The 24,643-nt window shown below is 38.3% G+C and overlaps 1 protein-coding gene across 1 annotated transcript in view; it reads left to right on the top strand.

Annotated features, from left to right (window-relative positions):
- The window catches only part of EXOC4 (exocyst complex component 4), an 810,848-nt gene that overhangs the window by 301,343 nt on the left and 484,862 nt on the right, over window positions 1-24,643 (top strand). The gene's annotated exons all lie outside the window — the stretch shown is intronic.

Below are 24,643 nucleotides of genomic sequence, written 5' to 3'. Positions count from 1 at the left end.
ATAATGATGCATCATGCCCCATAACTAGGTTTTTTTAGGTATGAATCATCCACCCAGGTATATTTGTATTTGAAAGAATAATTATCTTTGTTCTTGGGCCTTTACTTGGTGGGTGTTTCAGCAGTATGATAGAGTAAAAAATTCTAGGTAGCATTGGGAGTAATGTGGGGGAAAGAAATTTTGTCCAGGCATTATTTTTGCATCACGTGAGTGAAGGGCTACCAGTGAGGAAAGCAGAGGCTCAGGGCTCTCTTGTGGTGCTCATGGCACTTCTGATTCCTAGGAGAATCCAAGGTCCTGAACTCTCATATAAGTTTGTCTCTTAATACACAGTGTAAATGCATTTTATAATTTTTTTTTGAGAGGGGAGCTTAAAACAGCAAACATTTATTACCTCGCTGTGAGTCAGGAATTCAGGAGTGGCTTAGCTAGACGGTTCTGGCTCCTGATTCCTCATGACATTATAATTAAGTTGCTGGTCAGGACTGTTGTCATCTAAGACTTGACTGGGGCTGGAGCGTATGGCTGCTAGCTGGAGGCCTCAGTTATAAACTTATTTTTAAAATTACTTTGAGATAATATGTTGCTTAGAGAATACCCATTTATTTATTTCTTCCTTTTTATTATTGAGATATAATTGGCATACAACATTCTGTAAGTTTAAGGTGTACAACCTGTTGGTTTGATGTGTTAATGTATTGCAATATGATTACCACCACAGTTTTGTTGACTAAATCACTACGGTGTGCGTTAGATCTAGGACTTAACTTACCTACTAGATCCTTACACAGCATCTCCCCAAATTCTCCACTCCTAGCCTCTGGTAATCACCATGCTACTCAAGGTTTTTACAAGTTTGGCCTTGTTAGATTCCACATTCTGTTTGACTTATCTCACTTAACATAGGTCTACTCATGTTGTTGCAAATGGCAGGATTTCCTTCTTTCTCTTGACTGAATTATATTCCATTGTGTATGTTTATGTATATACATATACACACACATGTATATACATACACACCCCTCACATCTTCTTTATCCATGCATCTTTTTTAATCCATTAATCTGTTGAGGGATGCTTAGGTTGTTTCCCTGTCTTGGACATTGTGAATAATGCTGCAATGAACTTGGGAGTACGTTTATCTCTTTGCTCTCCTGTTTTTATTTTCTTTTTATATATACCCAGAAGAGGAATTGCTGGATCATATAGTATTTCTATTTTTAATTTTTTGAGGAGTCTCCATATGGTTTTCTATACAATGGCTGCAGCAATTGACATTCCTACCAACAGTGCACAAGTGTTCGCATTTCTTCATATCTTCGACAACACTTGTTATCTCTTGTTTTTTTTGAGGATAGCCAGAGAATGCCTATTTAAAAGTGTCCACAAAATGTTTTGAAATGGTTTGAAACTGATTTAATGAATGACATTAAATTCTGTCTGATTATCAGTACCAGTTTTATTTTTCTTATATGTATTCAGAAAAATTTGAATTGTTTTTCCTCAAACTTGTTGATGGATTCAGAAATAAAATTTAGAGATTTAAAAATATTAGTAATATTATGTGTGTTTAAAATAGAAATATGCCAGTCGAGAGCCATAAAATGACCAAACTTATAAAAATAAATTTTTCCTTCTTTTTAGTTAGACCACAGACATAACAGCTTGAGTGTTTTGGGAAACTTGGGCTTTTTAGATTTGTCCTTGAACTCTTGGTTGGCTTTGCAGTCTGTTGTTTAGATATTTAGTTCTCTTTGGTAATGACTTAAGCAGGCAATCAGATTTTTTGTAACTCGTCCAAAATTCACTTTGTACATAAATTGCATATCCTGACATAATCTAAATGGTTTAAGATTTTTCCCTAAAGCAGTCTTTTATGTTTCTATTTAATTTATTGTTTCTATTTAATTCAGTATTTTTTTGTTTTTGGAATCTCAGTAGATTATCTTGACTATCCAGATATAATTTAATTAATTCTGTTGATTCCACCCAAGGTGTTATTTACTTGCTGTTCCCTAGCGTTAATTTTCAGAGGATTATTTTTATAACTTTCAGTAGCTAATGATCATACTGTGGGCAAGTTCCTTTCTTTACTTGATTCCTTCATTCCCATTGTTGCGTGAGTTGCTCGCCTGAGCAGCTTCACCTATCCTTTATACAATAAGCTTTCTATATTTAATAACTATTATTAGATTATCCTTATGCTGTTTTTTCTTCAGCTACAATAATCTCACTTCCTTTAAGCTTTATTTCTGTACTGCTTTTATCCAGGCTTTAATAATTTTAGTGGCTTCTAGATCTTCTTTAGAAAAGAGTAGGATGAGATTATAAAATGAACCTCCTGCTAGAAGTGTGCTTGTCGTTTATCCTCTATATCAGTCAAATTCTTTGAGATCCTCAAACTGAAGCCTCTATGGGAACATTTACTATTTGTTCAAATATGGCCATAAAAATTGACTTTGCAATCATATTGAGTCATCTTGACAGTGCTGTGAGTGACAGAAACTAATCTTACCTGCTAGCCAGCAACATTTTAAAAATGATAAATGGACCCTCAGTCTTTAGTTAGCCTGTAAATGAAATTAGGTTTATCTTATTTCTCCAAGAAATAACATTACTTAGAAAATTTTGAATTATACCTTTCTGAACAAAGTTAAGTAGTAAAGGCTAGGGGCTACATTTTGATTATTATTATATACATATATTTTTTGCCTGGCTTTTAGCATCCAAATAATTGTGCTCTGGGAAAATGAAAGTGTTCAGAACTCAGTACGTATTTCCTGAAGAGAACAAAGGAGTCTTCATCATCTATGCCTGCAACCAAACTTAAAAATTATACCCACATAGACTGAAAAATACATGCTTAAGTTTCATATTCACAGCGTGTCTAGGACTAATGTTTTCATTGTTTTATCTGTCTTCCTTCTAGTCCCCTAATCATTTAAAGATCAAGTTAAATTGAAATCTAGTACAATTCCTGTTGGAAAAGTGACTTTTACAGTAACTTCCGCCATTCATTTGTTTTCCCAGTAGGACACTGATTTACCTTATGTGATTCAGGTATCTTTGATTTGAAATTGTCTTTTCTTTGTCAGTCAGGATCAAAGACTTTAGAACCCATTTTTATCAGGTCCTATAGCAAATTAAATTAGGTCACCCCACAGTGTCTAATTCCTTTTTCTTCTACATTTTAACTGAAATTTTAGAACCTCTACACTGTCATTTTTCTCCCTTTCCTCTATTCTTGATCTCCAGGACCATGCTAATAAGTTTGTTAGATGGTATTTTGTCAAATGTGAGGTTTAACCAAATCAAGGGAATTAAAGCAGTGACCTTTTATGTTGTTTCTAAAGCAACAGGACATTGATGTGCTGGGTTGATTGGCTGCCGAAGCTGTGTGTGTGTGGGGACCTTGTTATCTTCCATTTGTAGATTTCCTTCCTTCTTTTTCCTGGTCAGCATGCTTCAGAGCTTTGTATCTCATACATCAAATTAAGAGGGAGATAAGGTTTGAATGACTAGGAGGATACCTCTTTACGTTTTGTTCTGATTATTATTATTGTTTTTAATTCTATTCCAGTTTGGGCTTTTAAAAGTCAAGGGATCTGTACATATGCTTGATGTTTGAAAAGTTACTGCAAAAAAGGCTACTTAAACTGTTTTTTGTGTGACAGTTATGTCTCTGCCAGATACACAGAAATGAGAGAGATATTTCCCCTCTTCTACACTTTAGGTCAGGACTCCTGCTTTATGGAGAAAAAAGTATCATAATGCCTCATTTGTTAGCATCATTAAGAAACAAAGTATCTCTCAAAAGTTAATTTTCCAGATAACTAAGTTCTACCTCTGGGACTTACATTGGTGTTCAGTGGACATGGTGTAGGCGTTTGAGTCAAGCGCAAGTAAGAATCCTAGCTCGTCCAGTTTCTAGACGTCGAGCAAGTTGTTGAACTTCTCTGAGCCTCAATTCCTCTTTTCTGAAGATGGACTTGTAATAATACCTACTTCGGTGGCTTATCCTGAGGATTAAATACCTAGGACAGCACTTGATACAAAATAGCCATTTAATACCTATTAGGTTCTTTCGTTTTTCCTATTAAATATCATAAGTTGATTTACCTTCCCTTTCTCTTGTTTTTTCACATTCTCATAGTCATAGAATCATTTAGATTTTACATTCAAGCAGTTTTTTTAATCTTCCTTTCCATATTTGCTACAGGTTCCCCAGTTCAGATTATTTTCATCACTCACTTGAACTATTTTCAATAAATATTGAAGGGTCTTAAAAGCCATCTTGTTTGACCACTCTTCTGATACTTGAATTCTCTCTGCATTACTTCTTCAAGGAGTTTTCCAGTCTCTATTGCTTACATTTACTGGTCCTGCTTTGACCCCATCTAGCCTCAGAGAATGTCTGATCCCAGTCTCTCATGGCAGCCGTTGTGATACATGAGGGTTACCAGCATGGTCCCAATGAGCCTCAGCTTCCAGTTTATATTTCTCGGTTTCCAGTGCCCTTGACGTTCTGTTTGATATTCTTGACTATTTCTGTTGGTTCAAGTAGCTCTTTAAAAAAAAACAAAAAACAAAAAAACAAACTCTTTGCCAGGTAAGATTTGCCCCTGTCCAGAAGAGAGTTGGACAATTTACTTTTTTTGTTCTTGATACTGTATATCTGCTAATGTAATCTAACATTACTCTAGATATATTTTAGAGCTAGTCACTCTGTTGATTCATATTAACTGTTAAGGGTTTGTTGCCAAATCTGGCTCCCTGTGCACCGATGCTGAATAAAAATATGGAGACAGAGAATTGGAAGATGAGAAATAGAGAGAGGCTTTTTTTTTTTTTTTTTTTTTTGTGGTACGCGGGCCTCTCACTGTTGTGGCCTCTTACTCTTGTGGCCTCTCCCGTTGCGGAGCACAGGCTCCGGACGCGCAGGCGCAGCGGCCATGGCTCACGGGCGCAGCCGCTACGCGGCATGTGGGCTCTTCCCGGACCGGGGCACGAACCCGTGTCCCCTGCATCGGCAGGCGGACTCTCAACCACTGCGCCACCAGGGAAGCCCTAGGGAGAGGCTTTTAATTTTCTTTGCCAGGCAAAGGGAAGGCACAGTAGGCTAATGCCACAAGAACTGTTTCCCCCTCTTTGGGGAATCGGAGAACATTTTATATGTGGGGCTCGCAGTCTGGGGTATATGATAAGGATCAAAAGTGATGCAGGAAAAAAAAAAAAAGTGATGCAGGTCTTGCATTTCTTTTCTTCTGCAAATTCTTAGCCAAAGCTGGCATCAGGTGGCTCAGCAACCAGGTCTGGTGTCCCTGAAGTTATCAGCTGTGACCTTCTTTCTGAAATAAAGAGTGCTGCAAGGGAGTGCAGGGGGAGAAGAAATGCCAGGTTCAAAGGGTAATTCATATGGAGTCAGAGAGCAGTCAGCTTCGTGAAGGACAAGTCTAGCTACAAGTGTTTGTTAGTAGTAACAGCTAAAGAATAACTAAGATTGCTTAACTCTTTCAGGCCTGTTGATGTTGTTTCCCCAGGCTGTTCATTGTTTCCTTATTTTTCCTTGTTGATCAGAAAAGTCTCATTTCTGTTTTTGCTGTAACAGGTTCTTCACTGGTGCTATTTTAAAGCTATATTTGTCTGCTTTATGATTTTTAAGATCAAATTTATTGAGATATATACAGTAAAATTCACTCTTTCTAGTTGGACAATTTGATAAGTTGTGGCAAATGCATACAATCATGTAATCATCACCACAATCCATACGTAGAACATTTCCGTCATGCCCAGAAGTTCCCTAGTGCCCCTTAATAGTCAGTCTCCTTCTTTACTCTCAGCTTCTGGAAGCCTTTCTGTCCTTATAAGTTTGTCTTTTCTCAATACCACTCGATATTCACATGGCTGATTTTTCTGCTCTCTTTTACAACTTGGTCTTTATTCTTTAAATTTTCTTCATCTTAGCTTGGTGCATAGCTCTAGATTGTGATGATCTTTGGGAATCCTAATTCTGTCCTCCCAAGCTCATGACCTGCGTGAATAGGATATGCATTTTAGCTGTATTTTTCTTGCATATTATTGGGGAAAAAAAAAGTTGACCAAAAACAAGAGCAAAGGCAGAATGCTTGTTTGACACTAAAGAACCTTAGGTTGACATTTATTCACTTATGTCTCTTTTGGTGTTGTACTTTAATTAAACTACCTAAGTACATTACCGTTCTGCTTATATTTATATGTATGTTTTAACCAAGGCCCAAACAGGAAATCTTGGCAGGTGTTTTGCTGAAGTCTGGAGCACAGTTTTCATCCTGGATTTCGTTACATAGTAGTCTAGTAACCTTTTCTGCCCACTAACATGACTTTGTCATCTGGTGTACTGTTTGTTAGAATTCATGTTTCTTCTGTCATATCTGTCCCTTGACGGTTTTAATTTTGAATTATTTGTGTATTGTATTTTCCATTAGCCATACGTGGTAAGAAACCAATGAATTTTGTATCTCAACTGAGCTTTTCTTGTGAATCAAAACTTTTATGAAGTATGTTGTAGGACATTTTCATATTTGAATTGAAGCCATGTTTTTTTCTTAGGAAATTCTTGTCACTTTTGTTAGGTATTAAACAGCCCTACCCTGGTAAGGAAGAGAGGTTAAGTAGTAAACTATTCATATTTACCAAACAAGCTTTCTGAGGGCAGGCACCATGTCTCCCTGGTGTACCTTTGTGACCCCAGCATCATGCAGAATGCCAGACCCATAGTAGGTGCTCCCTAAACAAGAATCTTTAACTTCAGACCCAACCCCTTTCATAGCAGAATGTACAGTGTTCAGTTGAATTAAGTACCAGGCCCTTTTTAGGCTTGTTTTATTATATATTTATGGTCATCATTTATGATAATAGTAATTTTTCCTGCATGAATTTAAATGATAAAGGTTTTTTAAAAAATAGAGTTCTAGGACTTCCCTGGTGGCACAATGGTTAAGAATCCACCTGCCAGTGCAGGGGACACGGGTTCAATCCCTGGTCCGAGAAGTTTCCATGTGCCGAGGAGCAACTAAGCCCATGTGCCACAACTACTGAACCCCACGTGCCTAGACCCCATGCTCTGCAACAAAGAGAAGCCACCGTAATGAGAAGCCCGCGCACCACAACGAAGAGTAGCCCCTGCTCACTGCAACTAGAGGAAGCCCGCGTGCAGCAACGAAGATCCAGTGCAGCCAAGAAATAAGTTAATTAATTAATTTTAAAAAATAGAGTTCTAAGTTTGAGATTATTAAACTAATATCACTGAGCAAATCTTGTGTTTAATGACATCTAGTTTTTGGGCAACAGTAATGACCTTCCTATTTTTTTTTTTTCTTATTAGTCATCAATTTCATACACATCAGTGTATACATGTCAATACCAATCGCCCAATTCATCACACCACCACCACCACCCCCTAGCGGCTTTCCCCCCTTGGTGTCCACATGTTTGTTCTCTACATCTGTGTCTCAATTTCTGCCTTGAAAAACGGTTCATCTGTACCATTTTTCTAGGTTCCACATATATGCGTTAATATACGATATTTGTTTTTCTGACTTACTTCACTCTGTATGACAGTCTCTAGATCGATCCACGTCTCAACAAATGACCTAATTTCATTCGTTTTTATGGCTCAGTAATATTCCATTGTATATATGTACCACATCTTCTTTATCCATTCAAAATGTCGGTGGGCATTTAGGTTGCTTCTGTGACCTGGCTATTGTAAATAGTGCTGCAATGAACATTAGGGTGCATGTATCTTTTTGAATTGTGGTTTTCTCTGGGTATATGCCCAGTAGTGGGATTGCTGAATCATACGGTAATTCTATTTTTAGTTTTTTAAGGAACCTCTATACTGTTCTCCATAGTGGCTGTATCAGTTTACATTCCCACCACCAGTGCAAGAGGGTTCTCTTTTCTCCACACCCTCTCCAGCATTTCTTGTTTGTAGATTTTCTGATGAAGCCCATTCTAACCAGTGTGAGGTAATACCTCATTGTAGTTTTGATTTGCATTTATCTAATAATTAGTGAGTTGAGCAGCTTTTCATGTGCTTCTTGGCCATCTGTATGTCTTCTTTGGAGAAACGTCTGTTAAGGTTTTCTGCCCATTTTTGGATTGGGTTCATTGTTTCTTTAATATTGAGTTGCATGAGATGTTTATATATTTTGGAGATTAATCTGTGGTCCATTGATTCGTTTGCAGATATTTTCTCCCATTCTGAGGGTTGTCTTTTCATCTTGTTTATGGTTTCCTTTGCTGTGCAAAAGCTTTGAAGTTTCATTAGGTCCCATTTGTTTATTTTTGTTTTTATTTCCATTACTCTAGGAGGTGGATCAAAAAAGATCTTGCTGTGATTTATGTAAAAGAGTGTTCTTCCTATGTTTTCCTCTACGATTTTTATAGTGTCCGGTCTTACATTTAGGTCTCTAATCCATTTTGAGTTTACTTTTGTGTATAGTGTTAGGGAGTGTTCTAATTTCATTCTTTTACATGTAGCTGTCGAGTTTTCCAAGCACCACTTATTGAAGAGACTGTCTTTTCCCTGTTGTATATCCTTGCCTCCTTTGTCATAGATTAGTTGACCATAGGTGTGTGGGTTTACCTCTTGGCTTTCTATATTGTTCCATTGATCTGTGTTTCTGTTTTTGTGCCAGTACCATATTGTCTTGATTACTGTACCTTTGTAGTATAGTCTGAAGTCAGGGAGTCTGATTCCTCCAGCTCCGTTTTTTTTCCCTCAAAACTGCTTTGGCTATTCGGGGTCTTTTGTGTCTCCATACAAATTTTAAGATTTTTTGTTCTGGTTCTGTAAAAAATGCCATTGGTAGTTTGATAGGGATTGCATTGAATCTGTAGATTGCTTTGGGTAGTATAGTCATTTTCACAATATTGATTCTTGCAATCCAAGAACATGGTATATCTCTCCATCTGTTGGTATCATCTTTAGTTTCTTTCATCAGTGTCTTATAATTTTCTGCATACAGGTCTTTTGTCTCCCTAGGTAGGTTTATTCCTAGGTATTTTATTCTTTTACTTGCAGTGTTAAATGGGAGTGTTTCCTTAATTTCTCTTTCAGATATTTCATCATTAGTGTATAGGAATGCAAGAGATTTCTGTGCATTAATTTTGTATCCTGCAACTTTACCAAATTCATTGATTAGCTCTAGTAGTTTTCTGGTGGCATCTTTAGGATTCCCTATGTATAGTATCATGTCATTTGCAAAGAGTGACAGTTTTACTTCTTATTTTCCAATTTGTATTCCTTTTCTTTCTTTTTCTTCTCTGATTGCTGAGGCTGGGACTTCCAAAAGTATGATGAATAATAGTGGTGAGAGTGGACATCCTTGTCTTGTTCCTGATCTTGGAGGAAATGCTTTCAGTTTTTCACCACTGAGATGATGTTTACTGTGGGTTTGTCACATATGGACTTTATTTTGTTGAGGTAGGTTCCCTCTATGCCCACTTTCTGGAGAGTTTTTATCATAAATGGGTGTTGAATTTTGTCAGAATCTTTCTCTACGTCTATTGAGATGATCATATGGTTTTTCTTCTTCAATTTGTTAATATGGTGTATCACATTGATTGATTTGCATATACTGAAGAATCCTTGCATCCCTGGGATAAATCCCACTTGATCACGGTGCATGATCCTTGTAATGTGTTGTTGGATTCTGTTTGCTAGTATTTTGTTGAGATTTTTGCATCTGTATTCATCAGTGTTATTGCTCTGTAATTTTCTTTTTTTTGTAGTATCTTTGTCTGGTTTTGGTATCAGGATGGTGGTGGTCTGGTAGAATGAGTTTGGGAGTGTTCCTTCCTCTGTAGTGTTTTGGAAGAGTTTGAGAAGGATGGGTGTTAGCTCTTCTCTAAATGTTTGATAGAATTCACCTGTGAAGCCATCTGGTCCTGCACCTTTTTTTTTTTTTTAGAAGATTTTTAATTACAGTTTGAATTTCATTACTTGTGATTGGTCTGTTCATATTTTCTACTTCTTCCCTGTTCAGTCTTGGAAGATTATACCTTTCTGAGAATTTGGCCATTTCTTCCAAGTTGTCCATTTTATTGGCATAGAGTTTCTTGTAGTAGTCACTAAGGACTTTGTATTTCTGTGGTGTCTGTTGTAACTTCTCCTTTTTCATTTCTAATTTTATTGATTTGAGTCCTCTCCCTCTTTTTCTTGATGAGTCTGGTTAATGTCTTACCAATTTTGTTTATCTTCTCAAAGAACCAGCTTTTAGTTTTATTGATCTTTGCTATTGTTTACTTTGTTTCTGTTTCATTTATTTCTGCTCTGAGCTTTATGATTTCTTTCCTTCTGCTAACTTTGGGTTTTGTTTGTTCTTCTTTCTCTAGTTCCTTTAGGTGTAAAGTTAGATTGTTTATTTGAGATTTTTCTTGTTTCTTGAGGTCAGCTTGTATAACTATAAATTTCCCTCTTAGAACTGCTTTTGCTGCATCCCATAGGTGTTGCATTGTTGTGTTTTCATTGTCATTTGTCTCTAGGTGTTTTTTGATTTCCTCTTTGATTTCTTCAGTGATCTCTTGGTTATTTAGTAACGTATCGTTTAGCCTCCATGTGTTTGTGTATTTTACGTTTTTTCCCATGTAATTCATTTCTAATCTCATAGTGTTGTGGTCAGAAAAGGTGCTTGATATGATTTCAATTTTCTTAAATTCCCTGAGGCTTGATTTGTGACCCAGGATGTGATCTATTGGAGAAGTTCCGTGTGCACTTGAGAAGAAAGTGTAATCTGCTGGTTTTCGATGGCATGTCATATAAATATCAATTAAATCTGTCTGGTCTGTTGTGTCATTGAAAGCTTCTGTTTCCTTATTTATTTTCATTTTGGGTGATCTGTCCATTGGTGTAAGTGAGGTGTGAAATTCCCCCACTATTATTGTGTTACTGTCGATTTCCTCTTTTAGAGCTCTTAGCTGTTGCCTTATGTATTGAGGTGCTCCTATGTTGGGTGAATATATATTTAGAATTGTTATATCTTCTTCTTGGATTGATCCCTTGATCATTATGTAGTGTCCTTCCTTGTCTCTTGTAACATTGTTTATTTTAAAGTCTATTTTATCTGATATGAGTATTGCTACTCCAGCTTTCTTTTGATTTTCATTTGCATGGAATATCTTTTTCCATCCCCTCACTTTCAGTCTGTATGTGTCCCTAGGTCTGAAGTGTGTCTCTTGTAGACAGCATATATATGGGTCTTGTTTTTGTATCCATTCAGCAAGCCTGTGTCTTTTGGTTGGAGCAGTTAATCCATTCACGTTTAAGGTAATTATCGATAAGTATGTTCCTATGACCATTTTCTTAATTGTTTTGGGTTTGTTTTTGTAGGTCCTTTTCTTCTCTTGTGTTTCCCACTTAGTGAAGTTCCTTTAGCATTTGTTGTAGAGCTGGTTTGGTGGTGCTGAATTCTCTTAGTTTTTGCTTGTCTGTAAAGCTTTTGATTTCTCCATTGAATCTGAATGAGTCCTTGCCGGGTAGAGTAATCTTGGTTGTAGGTTCTTCCCTTTCATCACTTTAAGTATATTATGCCACTCCCTTCTGGCTTGCAGAGTTTCTGCTAAGAAAACAGCTGTTAACCTTACTGCTTTCAATAAGTTTTCTTGGTCTTTAATTTTTGCCAATTTGATTACTTATGTGTCTCAGCGTGTTTCTCCTTGGGTTTATCCTGTATGGGACTCACTGCACTTCCTGGATTTGGGTGGCTGTTTCCTTTCCCATGTTAGGGAAGTTTTTGAATATAATCTCTTCAGATATTTTCTCTGGTCCTTTCTCTCTCTCTTCTCCTTCTGGGACCCTTATAATGCGAATGTTGTTGAGTTTAATGTTGTCCCAGAGGTCTCTTAGGCTGTCTTCATTTCTTTTCATTCTTTTTTCTTTATTCTGTTGTGCAGCACTGAATTCCACCATTCTGTCTTCCAGGGCACTTCTCCGTTCTTTTGCCTCAGTTATTCTGCTATTGATTCCTTCTAGTGTAGCTTTCATTTCAGTTATTGTATTGTTCATCTTTGTTGGTTTGTTCTGTAATTCTTCTAGGAGTTTGTTAAACATTTCTTGTATCTTCTCCATCCTTGCCTCCATTCTTTTTCTGAGGTCCTGGATCATCTTCACTATCATTATTCTGAATTCTTTTTCTGGAAGGTTGCCTATATCCACTGCATTTAGTTGTTTTTCTGGGGTTTTATCTTGTTCCTTCATCTGGTACATAGCCCTCTGCCTTTTCATCTTGTCTATCTTTCTGTGAATGTGTTTTTTGTTCCACAGGCTGCAGGATTGTAGTTCTTCTTGCTTCTGCTGTCTGCCCTCTGGTCGACCTTCCTATTTTTTATTATCACCAGCAGCATTATTAGTTTAAGAGTTTTTGTACTTTATCACACATTTTTATGAATTATATATATGGAAAAAAGAAAACATTAGCACCCAAACTTAGCTGAGATACAGCTGCAGGAGTGCTGTCTACTGTTGTCTAACCCCACAAATGAGGGCATGGTGCCAGATTCCATATAATTACCTGGGATGCTCTTTTTGATGTGTCAGTTTAGGTAGGCTACAGTCCTTAGTTAATTCAATAATACAGTAATCTATCTGTTGCGGTCTTTTATAGATATGAGTAAAGCCTGTAATCAGGTGACTTTGGGTGGGAGATTATCCTAGATATCTGGATGGGCCGGATTCTACCAGCTAAAGGTTTTAAAGGCAGAGTTGCAGCTTCCTTGAAGGAGAAAGTCTATCTGTGGCAACAACTTTAGCCCCTGCCTGAGGGTTAGTGCCTGCCCTTTGGATCTCGGACTTCCCTAGCTGGTTCCCAATTCCTTGTAATCTCTTAATCTGTATCTCCTACTAGTTCTGTTTCTCTGGTTAAACCATGACTGATACATTACCCTATCACAGAAGTGTTTCCTGATAATTTTATAATGAATAGTGTGGTGCAAACCATGGTTCGAAATTCATCAGTCTGTTCCTGAGTTATAGGTTATAAAAGACTCTTGCTATGTGAGAAATGCCTCTACTTGGAAGACTTTTTAGTTGTGCAGCTGCCGTCAACTGTACTGCTGTAGCTACTCACTGCTTTGCTGTTTGATTTTTTTTTCCAGGTTTTTCTTCAGAAGGGAAGTTTCATCTTGTAATTTTCTGCTCTAGAGTATAGGGAGATAATGGTTTTGTAATTTTAGTTGTTTTGAAATTGCTCTGTTTGCTTTTTTTGGAAGGAGAAAAGTAACTGCTGTGCATTTTGATTTACTGTATTCAGTAGTTTGACATAGAATATGTTAGCACAAGGTTTAAATGTGAATGTACTAGAGCACCAGTACAGAGAGTTGATACAAGGGAATGTCAGTTATTCTTAAGTTACATTCCAGGATTCTGTCACATGCTGATATAGTGCCAAAGCATATGGAATCTCCATATGGTGTTTCTTTTGGGCTTTTTACCACCTGTAATCTAGCTAATTTTCATTCATTTAAATGTGTCCAAGAGGTAAGCAAACTAAATATGGAAATGGAAATAATATGCCAGTGTTAAAATGCTGAAGTTTGGGATGAGTTACTGTTATTATAGTAATTACCAAGGGGGGAAAAATCATTAAATGAGTGCATTAGTACTATAGTAGTAGTCTTTCTGTCACCTCATTAACAGCGGGGAGCAGTGTATCCATTTCTGACTTGCGGAGTGGAGAGGGAAATTAATTTTATTATTTTATTGAGTCTTCATTTGAAGATAGAATTTGATCATTTGGGGCATCTTTAAAAGTAATAATGAATTTAAATATATTTTCATGGTTCAGGAATAATGGTATTGTGAATGGCATTTGGCAATTTGATTGCATATAAAAAGTAATAAATCTGGTTGCATTCTGACTGCATGGTATTGCAGTTGTTTTATATCATTAAGAACCTTTGATTTCAGAAATGTTAAAAACAAATAAACAACAAAACATGGGTCCATTGAACCATGGTTTTCAGACCTCAAAAATGCTTCTCTAAGCTCCAGACAGAGTTACTGGTTTAAATGTCAGCTAGGATTGTTTTACATTGCATTTTAAATGTTTTAGCTTCTCTTCAAAGCAGCTGTTTTATTAGGGCAGAAATCGTTGAAGGTGTCTTTGTGCTACTGTTGTCATGTAAAAACAAAAAGGTACTTCTTGTTTACAGGGTAGTGAACATTGGAAACTTTTAACCGGACGTATTTTATTGATACCCACATGTTAAGGAAGTTGAGGCATAATTTTTTTTTTTTTAATTCTTTTGGCTGCTTTGGGTCTTTGTTGCTGCGTGCAGGCTTTCTCTGGTTGCGGCGAGTGGGGGCTACTCTTGATTGTGGTGCGCGGGCTTCTCATTGTGGTGGCTTCTCTTGGTGCGGAGCAGGGCTCTAGGCACGCGGACTTCAGTAGTTGCGGCATGTGGGCTCAGTAGCAGTGGCTTGCAGGCTCTATAGTGCAGGCTCAGTAGTTGTGGCACACGGGCTTAGTTGCTTCACAGCATGTGGGATCTTCCTGAACCATGGATTGAACCAGTGTCCCTGCATTGGCAGGTGGATTCTTATCCACTGTGCCACCAGGGGAGCCCCGAGGCATAATTATTTTATTTTTTATTTTGTTAAATGTATTTATTTATTTATTTTTGGCTGCGTTGGGTCTTCGTTGTTGTGCACGGGCTTTCTCTAGTTGCGGCGAGTGGGGCTACTCTGCATCATGGTGCCTGGGCTTCTCATTGCTGTAGCAACGGACCATGGGCTCTAGGCGTGTGGGTTTTAGTAGTTGTGTCACTGGGCTCAGTAGTTGTGGCTCACGGGCTCTACAGCGTAGGCTCAGTAGTTGTGGCGCATGGGCTTAGTTGCTCCACAGCCTGTGGGATCTTCCCAGACCAGGGATCAACCCATGTCCCCTGCGTTGGCAGGCGGATTGTTAACCACTGCACCACCAGGGAAGTCCCCCGAGGCATAATTATTGATAATTGAAATTATTTCAGAAGCCAGATACATTAGGCATTGCCTCCTTTCCACCATGGCTACCTCCTGGGAACATGTGGCAGATTGGACAGTTACTTTAGGTTCCTTTTGCTGAATCTCAGTGGTGGCTTGGATTGGGGGTGGGGAGGAGGGAGAGTTCCCCTAACTTGTGATGCTACGCAACTAATCAACACAGCCAGCCCAGTCAGCCTACGTGAATGTATCACAGTGTCTGGTGCAAAGTACTAAACACCACCTTTTCTTTATAAGAAAAAATCATGTTTTTCATATTTAAATGTTTCTGAGATCAAGGCACATCTTATATTAATGTGCTATGTTTATTCATCTCTTTAAAAATTTTTATTGAATATTTGAACAAAATGTGTTTGAACTATGAGAGGAAGGAGCAGAATTTACCCTTCCTCATGTCTGATCTGTTAGCTTTTTGCGTAGTTGAAGGATATTGGATTAACATGCACTGAGCTCTAATACTACTGTTGCGATTGACCAGCCGGTAGGTAACATTGGGCAAGTTACAGTATCTCAGGCACTGATTCTTGACTGATAAAGTAGGGGCAGCATTTTATATCCTACTTACTTTACAGGATTATTATAAGAATCAAATAAGATACTGGATATCAAGTATTTTATGAAGTGTGACATGCATGTAAAAGATACTGTTATATTACCATGTGCCTGTCATTTATTTTTTTCATTCCCAGTGCCTCAATTAATTCACGCCTTTTCCTACCTCACATTGGGATTAGGTTTAATTATCCTCTAAATAAATTTGCTGTCTCTGGCTTTTATAGAATGTGTTGAGTTGTCCTGAAATATTATTCCAAATACGTTACTTTCCTTTTCGAGACTTCTTTACTGTGCTACCTGTCTACTCTGCCAGCTGTTGTTTTCTTCGTATCCTTTTTCCTCCCATTCCATTCCCTGAACTACTTGCTGTGCTTCATATTCCCTACTTGCCACCTGTGTGCCTTTGAATGCGCTATTACTTCTACCTAGAATCCTTTTCTCCCTTCCAAACCCAATTTGTATGTACTCAGTAAAATCTGGTCTGTCTTTCAAGGTCCATCTCTAATATGATTTTCTACCTTTAATTATTTCCCCCACTTTACCAGACCCAAATTTTCTTTTCTAGAAATGACATAGATAATGGGAACCAGGAATAAGGGATGGGAGGCAGTATGGCCCAGTCTGATTTTCTGTTGTTTCCAACACAGTGAGAGGTGATCTCAGGTTTTATCTTGCTGTTGGAAAATTAGAAGTTCTGGTAGGTTTTTATCTGTCGTGTAGCATGTCACCCCCCAGTGCCTCCTGCCCCTACCCATGTCTCTTCTATGGTGCTTAAATTTTCCTTTACCTAGTAAGTGGATTGAATGTAGATCTATAAATATTCCCATTTTATATTATATATCTAATACAAATTTTAAATAAATCTTATGTAAGTTCTTTAGGAAACATGCTGTTTAGAAGAATACAGAGGTGAGCTGTCTGAAAGTAAAAATTCATTTTGTATATTGAAAAATTTCACAGGTTATCTGTTTTTAAATTTAATTTTTATTTTACATTGGAGTATAGTTGATTTACAACGTTGTGTTAATTACAGGTGTACAGCAAAGTAATTCAGTTATACATGAATTCTTTTTCAGATATTTTTTCCCATATAGGTTATTAGAGAATATTGAGTGGAATTCCCTGTGCTATACAGTAGGTCCTTGTTAATTATCTATTTTATATATAGTAGTATGTGTATGTTAATCCGAAACTCCTAATTTATCCCTCCCCCCACCTTTTCCCTTTGGTAACCAGAAGTTTGTTTTCTGTGTCTGTGAGTTTGTTTCTGTTTTGTAAATAAGTTCATTTGTATCATCGTTTTACATTATACATATAAGTGATATCATATGGTATTTGTCTTTCTTTGTCTGACTTCACTTAGTATGATAATCTCTAGCCTTTCTTAAGTAATACTTGATCCCATGCTAAGTGGTAATGTCTATAGGAATGCAGCCCAGGCCTTTTGCTGAAAGCTGTGAAATGCTCAGAGACTGTATTATTGCAGCTTGATCAAATTTTAAGTTTTAGTTCTCAATCATTTAATACTGTTCTCTAGAAGTCTTTATTGTTAATAAGGTTTGAGTAATAAGATTCATGAAAAATATGTTTAAATGCTAGCTTCCTAAGCACTTTACACCAAAAATTGTTATCATCTGTGTCAATTTCAAAATAAATTGATCTCCAGTAGAGAATTTCATTGCTTCTGTCCTCCAGCCTTCGTCCAGTGCTAGGCCAGTATCTACACTGACCTGCATGATCTATGCTTCAAACCATGCAACCAAATTGACTGTTTTTCCTCTAACAAAATTACCATGAACCAGAATTCCAATCACAGGGCTCATTTCAGGTTTTGGGTTTTGTGTCCATTGTCATTTCCTCTTCATTATTGTACCTGAATGTGCTCTTTTCCTAGGCCTGCCTGTCATGCTACAGGTGAGCATCCTGCATGTTACATTTTATCAATAGAGTTCCACCTGATCTCTCAGACACAGTTTAATGTCTTCTCTTCCCTATTCCATTAGCTCCTTATACATTAGCAGTCATCACATTATAGTACAATTTTTTATTTATCTATTTCTTTCCACAAGTCAACTGTGAGAGACCCTAATGGGCAGGAATCATGTCTTACTAAGTTTTTTTTTTTTTTTTACATCTTTATTGGAGTATAATTGCTTTACAATGGTGTGTTAGTTTCTGCTTTATAACGAAGTGAATCAGTTATACATATACATATGTTCCCATATCTCTTCCCTCTAGCGTCTCCCTCCCTGCCACCCTCCCTATCCCACCCCTCTAGGTGGTCACAAAGCACCGAGCTGATCTCCCTGTGCTATGCGGCTGCTTCCCACTAGGTACCTATTTTACGTTTGGCAGTGCATATATGTCCAAGCCACTCTCTCACTTTGTCACAGCTTACCCTTCCCCTTCACCACGTCCATTCTCTAATAAGTCTGTGTCTTTATTCCTGTCTTACCCCTAGGTTCTTCATGACATTTTTTTTTCTTAAATTCCGTATATATGTGTTAGCATACGGTATTTGTCTTTCTCTTTCTGACTTACTTCACTCTGTATGACAGACTCTAGGTCCATCCACCTCATTACAAATAGCTCAATTTCGTTTCCTTTTATGGCTGAGTAATATTCCATTGTATATATGTGCCACATCTTCTTTATCCATTCATCTGATGATGGACACTTAGGTTGTTTCCATCTCCTGGCTATTGTAAATAGAGCTGCAATGAACATTTTGGTACATGACTCTTTTTGAATTATGGTTTTCTCAGGGTATATGCCCAGTAGTGGCATTGCTGGGTCATATGGTAGTTCTATTTGTAGTTTTTTAAGGAACCTCCATACTGTTCTCCATAGTGGCTGTACCAATTCACATTCCCACCAACAGTGCAAGAGTGTTCCCTTTTCTCCACACCCTCTCCAACATTTATTGTTTCTACATTTTTTGATGATGGCCATTCTGACTGGTGTGAGATGATACCTCACTGTAGTTTAGATTTGCATTTCTCTAATGATTAATGATGTTGAACATTCTTTCATGTGTTTGTTGGCAGTCTGTATATCTTCTTTGGAGAAATGTCTGTTTAGGTCTTCTGCCCATTTTTGGATTGGGTTGTTTGTTTTTTTGTTATTGAGCTGCATGAGCTGCTTGTGAATTTTGGAGATAAATCCTTTGTCAGTTGTCTTCATTGGCAAATATTTTCTCACATTCTGAAGGTTGTCTTTTGGCCTTGTTTATGGTTTCCTTTGCTGTGCAAAAGCTTTACAGTTTCATTATGTCCCATTTGCTTATTTTTGTTTTTATTTCCATTTCTCTAGGAGGTGGGTCAAAAAGGATCTTGCTGTGATTTATGTCATAGAGTGTTCTGCCTATATGTTCCTCTAAGAGTTTGATAGTTTCTGGCCTTACATTTAGGTTTTTAGTCCTTTTTGAGCTTATTTTTGTGTATGGTGTTAGAGAATGATCTAATCTCATACTTTTACATGTACCTGTCCAGTTTTCACAGCACCACTTATTGAAGAGGCTGTCCTTTCTCCACTGTACATTCCTGCCTCCTTTATCAAAGATAAGGTGACCATATGTGCGTGGGTTTATCGCTGGGCTTTCTTTCCTGTTCCATTGATCTACCTTTCTGTTTTTGTGCCAGTACCTTACTGTCTTGATTACTGTGGCTTTGTAGTATAGTCTGAAGTCATGGAGTCTGATTCCTCCAGCTCTGTTTTTCATTCTCAAGATTGCTTTGGCTTTTCGGGGTCTTTTGTGTTTCGATACAAATTGTGAAATTTTTTGTTCTACTTCTGTGAAAAATGCCAGTTGTAATCTGATAGGGATTGCATTGAATCTGTAGATTGCTTTGGGGAGTAGAGTCACTTTCAAAATGTTGATTCTTCCAATTCAAGAACATGGTATATCTCTCCATCTATTAAAGATGATAATCTTTAATTTCTTTCATCAGTGTCTTATAATTTTCTGTATACAGGTCTTTTGTCTCCTTAGGTAGGTTTATTCCTAGATATTTTATTCTTTATGTTTCAGTGGTAAATGGGAGTGTTTTCTTGATTTCACTTTCAGATTTTTGATCATTAGTGTATAGGAATGCCAGAGATTTCTGTGCATTAATTTTGTATCCTGCTGCTTTACCAAATTCATTGATTAGCTCTAGTAGTTTTCTGGTAGCATCTTTAGGATTCTTTATGTATAATATCATGTCATCTGCAAACAGTGACAGCTTTACTTCTTCTTTTCCGATTTGGATTCCTTTTATTTCCTTTTCTTCTCTGATTGCTGTGGATAAAACTTCCAAAACTATGTTGATAAGAGTGGTGAGAGTGGGCAACATTGTCTTGTTCCTGATCTTAGTGGAAATGCTTTCAGTTTTTCACCATTGAGGACAATGTTGGCTATGGGTTTGTCATATAGGGCCTTTATTATGTTGAGGAAAGTTCCCTCTATGCCTACTTTCTGCAGGGTTTTTATCATAAATGGGTGTTGAATTTTGTTGAAAGCTTTCTCTGCATCTCTTGAGATGGCCATATGGTTTTTCTCCTTCAGCTTATTAATATGGTGTATCACATTGATTGATTTGCGTATATTGAAGAATCCTTGCATTCCTGGAATAAACCCCACTTGATCATGGTGTATGATCCTCTTAATGTGCTGTTGGATTTTGTTTGCTAGTATTTTGTTGAGGATTTTTGCATCTATGTTCATCAGTGATATTGGCATGTAGTTTTCTTTCTTTGTGACATCTTTGTCTGGTTTTGGTATCAGGGTGTTGGTGGCCTCCTAGAATGAGTTTGGGAGTGTTCCTCCCTCTGCTATATTTGGGAAGATTTTGAGAAGGATAGGTGTTAGCTCTTCTCTAAATGTTTGATAAAATTCACCTGTGAAGCCATCTGGTCTTGGGCTTTTGTTTGTTGGAAGATTTTTAATCACAGTTTCAATTTCGGTGCTTGCAATTGGTCTGTTCGTATTTTCTGTTTCTTCCTGATTCAGTCTTGGCCGCTTGTACATTTCTAAGAATTTGTCCATTTCTTCCAGGTTGTCCAGTTTATTGGCATAGAGTTGCTTGTAGTAATCTCTCATGATCTTTTGTATTTCTGCAGTGTCAGTTGTTACTTCTCCTTTTTCATTTCTAATTCTATTGATTTGAGTCTTCTCCCTTTTTTTCTTGATGAGTCTCGCTAATGGTTTATCAATTTTGTTTATCTTCTCAAAGAATCAGCTTTTAGTTTTGTTGATCTTTGCTATCGTTTCCTTCATTTCTTTTTCATTTATTTCTGATCTGATTTTTATGATTTCTTTCCTTCTGCTAACTTTGGGGTTTTTTTTTTGTTCTTCTTTCTCTGATTGCTTTAGGTGCAAGGTTAGGTTATTTGAGATGTTTCCTGTTTCTTAAGGTAGGATTGTATTACTATAGACTTCCCTCTTAGAACTGCTTTTGCTGCATCCCATAGGTTTTGGGTTGTCATGTCTCCATTGTCATTTGTTTCTAGGTATTTTTTGATTTCCTCTTTGATTTCTTCAGTGATCACTTCGTTATTAAGTAGTGTATTGTTTACCTTCCATGTGTTTGTATTTTTTACAGATCTTTTCCTGTAATTGATATCTAGTCTCATAGCATTGTGTTCGGAAAAGATACTTGATACAATTTCAATTTTCTTAAATTTACCAAGGCTTGATTTGTGACCCAAGATATGATCTATCCTGGAGAATGTTCCATGAGCACTTGAGAAAAATGTGTATTCTGTTGATTTTGGATGGAATGTCCTAGAAATATCAATTAAGTCCATCTTGTTTAATGTATCATTTAAAGCTTGTGTTTCCTTAGTTATTTTCATTTTGGATGATCTTTCCATTGGTGAAAGTGGGGTGTTAAAGTCTCCTACTATGAATGTGTTACTGTCGATTTCCCCTTTTATGGCTGGTAGTATTTGCCTTATGTTTTGAGGTGCTCCTATGTTGGGTGCCTAAATATTTACAATTGTTATATCTTCTTCTTGGATTGATCCCTTGATCATTATGTAGTGTCCTTCCTTGTCTCTTCTAATACTCTTTGTTTTAAAGTCTATCTTGTCTGATATGAGAATTGCTACTCCAGCTTTCTTTTGGTTTCCATTTGCATGGAATATCTTTTTCCATCCCCTTACTTTTAGTCTGTATGTGTCTCTAGGTCTGAAGTGGGTCTCTTGTAGACAGTATATATATGGGTTTTGTTTTTGTATCCTTTCAGCCAGTCTGTGTCTTTTGGTGGGAGCATTTAATCCTTTTACATTTAAGGTAATTATCGATATGTATGTTCCTTTTCCCATTTTCTTAATTGTTTTGGGTTTGTTATTGTAGGTCTTTTCCTTCTCTTGTGTTTCTTGCCTAGAGAAGATCCTTTAGCAGTTGTTGCAAAGCTCATTTGGTGATGCTGAAGTCTCTCACCTTTTGCTTGTCTGTAAAGGTTTTAATTTCTCCTTCAAATCTGAATGAGATCCGTGCTGGATTGAGTAATCTTGGTTGTAGGTTTTTCTCCTTCATCACTTTAAATATGTCCTGCCAGTCCCTTCTGGCTTGCAGAATTTCTGCTGAAAGATCAGTTGTTAAGCTTATGGGGATTCCCTTGTGTGTTATTTGTTGTTTTTCCCTTGCTGCTTTTAGTATGTTTTCTTTGTATTTAATTTTTGACAGTTTGATTAATATGTGTCTTGACGTGTTTCTCCTTGGATTTATCCTGTATGGGACTCTCTGTGCTTCCTGGACTTGATTAACTATTTCCTTTCCCATATTAGGGAAGTTTTCAACTATAATCTCTTCAAATATTTTCTCACTCCATTTCTTTTTTTCTTCTTCTTCTGGAACCTCTGTAATTTGAATGTTTCTGCGTTTAATGTCCCAGAGGTCTCTGAGAGACTGTCCTCAGTTCTTTTTATCCTTTTTTCTTTATTCTTCTCTGCAGTAGTTATTTCCACTATTTTATCTTCCAGGTCACTTATCCATTTTTCTGCCCCAGTTATTCAGCTATTGATCCCTTCTAGATTATTTTTAATTTCATTTATTGTGTTGTTCATCGTTGCTTGTTTCCTCTTTAGTTCTTCTAGGTCCTTGTTAAATGTTAATTGCATGTTTTCTATTCTGTTTCCAAGATTTTGGATCACCTTTACTCTCATTATTCTGAATTGTTTTTCAGGTAGACTGCCTATTTCCTCTTCATTTGTTAGGTGTGGTGGGTTTTTACCTTGGTCCTTCATCTGTTGTGTGTTTTCCTGTCTTCTTATTTTGCTTATTTTACTGTGTTTGGGGTCTCCTTTTTGCAGGCCGCAGGTTCGTAGTTCCCATTGTTTTTGGTGTCTGTCCCCAGTGGCTAAGGTTGGTTCAGTGGGTTGTGTAGGCTTCCTGGTGGAGGGGACTAGTGCCTGTGTTCTGGTGGATGAGGTTGGATCTTGTCCTTTTCATGGGCAGGTTCACGTCTGGTGGTGTGTTTTGGGGTGTCTGTGGCCTTATTATGATTTTAGGCAGCCTCTCTGCTAATGGTTGGGGTTGTGTTCCTGTCTTGCTAGTTGTTTGGCATAGGGTGTCCAGCACTGTACCTTGCTGGTCGTTGAGTGAAGCTGGGTGCTGGTGTTGAGATGGAGATCTCTGGGAGATTTTCGCCATTTGATATTATGTGGAGCTGGGAGGTCTCTTGTGGACCAGTGTCCTGAAGTTGGCTCTCCCACGTCAGAGGCACAGTACTGACTCCTGGATGCAGCACCAAGAGCCTTTCATCCACACGGCCCAGAATAAAAGGGAGAAAAAGTAGAAAGAAAGGAAGAAAGGGAGGAAGGGAGGAATGAAGGGAGAAAGGAAGGAAGGAAGGAAGAGCATAAAATAAAATAAAATTAAGGTAAAATAAAATAAAGTTATTAAAAGAAAAAAATAATTATTAAGAAAACAAAATTTTTTAAAAAGTAAAAAAAAAAAAAAAAAAAAAGGACAGAGAGAACCCTAGGACAAATGGTGAAAGCAAAACTATACAGACAAAATCTCACACAGAAGCATACACATACAGACTCACAAAAAGAGGAAAAGGGGAAAAAAGAATAAATCTTGCTCTCAAAGTCCACCTCCTCAATTTGGGATGATTCGTTGTCTATTCAGGTATTCCACAGATGCAGGGTACATCAAGTTGATTGTGGAGCTTTAATCCGCTGCTCCTGAGGCTGCTGGGAGAGATTTCCCTTTCTCTTCTTTGTTCTCACAGCTCCCGGGGCTCACCTTTGCATTTGACCCTGCCTCTGCGTGTAGGTCGCCGGAGGGCGTCTGTTCTTCGCTCAGACAGGACGGGGTTAAAGGAGCCGCTGATTTGGGGGCTCTGGCTCACGCAGGCCGGGGGGGGGGAGGGGCACGGAGTGCGGGGCGAGTCTGCGGCGGCTGAGGCCAGCCTCATGTTGCACCAGCCTGAGGCGCGCCGTTCATTCTCCCTGGGAAGTTGTCCCCGGATCCTGGGACCCTGGCAGTGGCGGGCTGCACAGGCTCCCAGGCGGGGAGGTGTGGATAGTGACCTGTGCTCGCACACAGGCTTCTTGGTGGCGGCAGCAGCAGCCTTAGCGTCTCCTGCCCGTCTCTGGGGTCCGAGTTGTTAGCAGCAGCTCGTGCCCGTCTCTGGGGCTTCTGTAAGCAGCGCTCTTAATCCCCTCTCCTCGTGCACCAGGAAACAGAGAAGGAAGAAAAGGACTCTTGCCTCTTCAGCAGGTCCAGACTTTTCCCCGACTCCCTCCAGGCTAGCCGTGGTGCACTAACCCTTTCAGGCTGTGTTCACGCCGCCAATCCCCGTCCTCTGCCTGTGCTCCAACCGAAGCCTGAGCCTCAGCTCCCAGCCCCGCCCACCCTGGCGGGTGAGCAGACAAGCCTCTCAGGCTGGTGAGTGCAGGTTGGCACCGATCCTCTGTGCGGGAATCTCACCACTTTGCCCTCCGCACCCCTGTTGCTGCGCTCTCCTCCTCGGCCCTGAAGCTCCCCGCCTCCTACACTCGCAGTCTCCGCCCATGAAGGGGCTTTTAGTGTGTGGAAACCTTTCCTCCTTCACAGCTCCCTCCCACTGGTGC

This window comes from Grampus griseus (assembly GCF_964374135.1).
Source record: "Grampus griseus genome assembly, chromosome: 9".
NCBI lineage: Eukaryota > Metazoa > Chordata > Mammalia > Artiodactyla > Delphinidae > Grampus > Grampus griseus.
Note: the sequence above shows the minus strand (reverse complement) of the source record. Positions and strands in the feature narration are given on the sequence as shown.